Consider the following 3388-nt stretch of genomic DNA (forward strand, 5'->3'; position numbering starts at 1 on the left):
TGCCCCGGGTGCGCACCTCGCGTGCACCTTCGCCAGGGTGGGCACCTCGGTGCGCACACCTTCTCAATGTTTTCTTGCCTTTTCTGGAAATTGGTGAAGGCAGCGCATCAAAGGTGCGCACCTCGGTGTGCTCCGAGGTGCGAACCCGAGAGCGCTCCGAGGTGCCCACGAAGTCGAAAGTCGGGTTAATTGCATTGTTTTCCCCGGGTGCGCTCCGAGGTGCGCAACATCGGCGCGCACCAAGGAGGGCTCCGAAGTGTGCTCCAAGGTGCGCACGATGGCGTGCACCTCTGGTGCGCACGATTCGGAGCTCGGTTTGACCGGGGTGCGCACACCTTGGCTGGGTTGCGCACCTTTTGTGCGCTCCAAGGTGCGCACGAAGTCGGAGCTCGGTTTGCCCCGGGTGCGCACCTTCGCCAGGGTGCGCACCTTGATGCGCACGCCTTGGCTGGGCTGCGCACCTTGGTGGGCGCCATGGTGCGCACCTTTCGTGCGCTCCAAGGTGCGCACGAAGTCGGAGCTCGGTTTGCCCCGGGTGCGCACCTTGGTGGGCGCCATGGTGCACTCCGAGGTGCCCAAGATTGGTGCGCACCAAGGAGCGCTCCGAAGTGCGCTCCAAGGTGCGCGCGAAGTCGAAAGTTGGGTTAATTGTCCGGTTTGCCTCGGGTGCGCACCTTGCGTGCACCTTCGCCAGGGTGGGCGCCTTGGTGCGCACACCTTGGCTGGGCTGCGCACACCTTGGCACCCGCGTTTCCTTCATTTTAAATTTTTTTTTTTTACAATCTCTCAAGTGGGAAATTCTATAATCTCAACTTTTTTTGCCTTTTCAGGAAACTTTTGAATGGAGCGCATCATTGGTGCGCTCCGAAGTGTGCTCCAAAGCTCTCTCCAGCTGCGTGCACCTGCCCCGGCCGCGCACCCGGCCCCGCCCAGCTTCGCTCACCTGTCCCGGGCGTCTGGTGCGGAACCTTAGAGTAAGAAACATCACCGTGCACCTTGGCCAACGTGCGCGACTCGACCGAGCGCGCACTGGCCGAGGTGCACACCGATTTCACCTGGGTGCGCGCGCAGCACCTCGGGCGCACCGGGGTGCGCGCACAACGCCCGGGTTGCACCGTGGCCTGTGTGCTCGGGGCGCCTCGGGTGCGCGCTCGGTGTCGCCCCCGCGCGCGCGGTAGTGCGGGCAGCGCACCCCGGCCCGGCCCGGCCCCGACGAGAACGCAAACGGGCAAAAGGTTTATTCAAATAGCATTGCGACGCCCGGCGAAAAACTAAAAAAGGGTGCAACACCGGGACTTCCCGGGAGGTCACCCATCCCAGTACTACTCCGGCCCAAGCGCGCTTAACTGCGGAGTTCTGATGGGATCCGGTGCACTAACGCTGGTATGATCGCACCCGTTATGAGCTTGTCGCAGTGTGTACTTAGCAAACCGCGACCCACGTGCGAATCCACCCCGGCCACCCACCCCCGTCGAGGTGCACACCCTCCCTCGCGAAGTGCGCCCCGTTCGCCAAGTGTGAGCCCTGCCCGGGTGCGCGCACCTTGCTAGGGCGTCGGGTGTGCACCCGGCCCGGCCTACGTGCGTGCACCTGGAGGGGGCGTCGTGTGCGTGCAGTGTCCCGTCTGCAACGCGGTGCCCACACACCACCTCGGGCGCAACGACCTGCGCTCACATGTGGGCCGAGTGCACCTTGGTGCATGTTCGGGGCGCCTCGGGTGCACGCTCGATCTTGCCCCGGTGCACCAAGGCGCTCGGTTTGCCCCGGGTGCGCACTTGGTGCAAGGTGGGCACCCAAAATAGGGATCAAGCACCAAAACACAAGTTTCGGGATGCAAAATGGGACCCAAGGACCACAAATGCGTTCCAAGACCCATGATGGGTCCACGAGAACAAAAATGTGTTCCGAGACTTAATAAACAAATATTGGGTTTTAGGAGAAGAAACATGCTCTGATGCCCAAAACGAGAATCGACCCCGAAAAGGCCACAGGCCAAAAGTGGGATGCGAGACAAAAAAAAATGGGACCCGAGGACCAAAATTGGGTTCCCAGGTCGAAGACAGGGCAACCGGACAAGAAACGACCTCTAAGGCTCGAAATGAGTCCCGACGACTAAAACTTGACAAGAAGCACCCATCAGGCACCCAACTCGACACCCATGGGATGCCGACCCACCCGGGCTTCCACCTAGCACACCTTGGCACCCACCCACCCTCGCACCCAACCTCGCACCCAACTTAGCACCTTTGAACCCACATTGGCACTCACCCTGACCCTGGCACCTTGGAACCCACATTGGCACTCACCTTGACCCTGGCACCCACCTTTGCACTCACCTTGGGACCCACCCTGGCTCCCACCTCGGCACCCACCCAGACACCCACCTTGGTTCCTTGGCACCCACCTTGGATCCTTGGCACCCACCCCGACACCCACCTTGGCACGCAACTTGGCTACTTGCCACCCACCTTGGCTCCTTGACGCCCACCCCGACAACCACCCCGTGACCTACCCTGGCTAGGGTTGGTGCACACCCACCCTGGTGCCCACCTTGGCACCCACCCTATGACCCACCTTGGCACGCACCTTAGTACCCACCCCGTTACCCACCCTAGGACCCACCCCGTGACCCACCTTGGCCAGGGTGGGTGCACCCACCCTGGTGCCCACCTTGGCACCCACCCATCCTAGCACCCAGCCTGTGACCGGGCTTGGAACCCAACCTTGCACCCGCACCCGTCTTGGCCAGTGTGGGTGCGCACCCATCCTGGCACCCACGTTGTGACACACCCTTTAACCCACGCACCCTAGCACCCACGTTGGCACCCACCTTGGAACCCAACCTAGCAACTTGGCACCCACCCCGTGACCCACCTTGGCATCCACCATAGCAGTCGCCGACTTGGCACCCACCTCGGCACCCACCTTGACACTTGTGGACCCACCTTGCCACTCACCCTAGCATCGACCCATCCTAGCACCCACCCTGGCACCTTTGCACCCTAGCACTCACCCATCCTAGCACCTAACCTGTGACCCACCTTGACACTCACCCTCGCACCCACCTTGGAACCCAACCTAGCACCCACCCACCCTGACACCAACCCTAGCACCTACCCACCCTTGCACCCACCCTGTGACCCATCTTGGCACCCACCCATCCTACCACTCAACCTATCACCCACCTTCTCACCCACCTTGGCATCCACCTTAGCACCCACCCACACTGGCACCTTGGCACCCACCTCGGGCAAGGTGGGTGCACACCCACCCTGGCACCCAATTTAGAACCCACCGAGCATGTTACCCACCTTGGCACCCACATTGCAGCCCACCCTAGTACCCACCCTATGACCCACATTGGCATCCACACCCTAGCACCCAGGCA

The 3388-nt window shown here is 62.0% G+C and overlaps 1 non-coding gene across 1 annotated transcript; it reads right to left on the reverse strand.

Annotated features, from left to right (window-relative positions):
- Positions 1–1278: 1278 nt before the first annotated feature.
- On the reverse strand, positions 1279–1397 carry LOC131873065 (5S ribosomal RNA). Its single transcript, XR_009371103.1, has one exon. It is a non-coding gene; the product is annotated as a 5S ribosomal RNA (ribosomal RNA).
- Positions 1398–3388: the final 1991 nt, after the last annotated feature.

Source organism: Cryptomeria japonica, unplaced genomic scaffold (genome assembly GCF_030272615.1).
Source record: "Cryptomeria japonica unplaced genomic scaffold, Sugi_1.0 HiC_scaffold_1018, whole genome shotgun sequence".
NCBI lineage: Eukaryota > Viridiplantae > Streptophyta > Pinopsida > Cupressales > Cupressaceae > Cryptomeria > Cryptomeria japonica.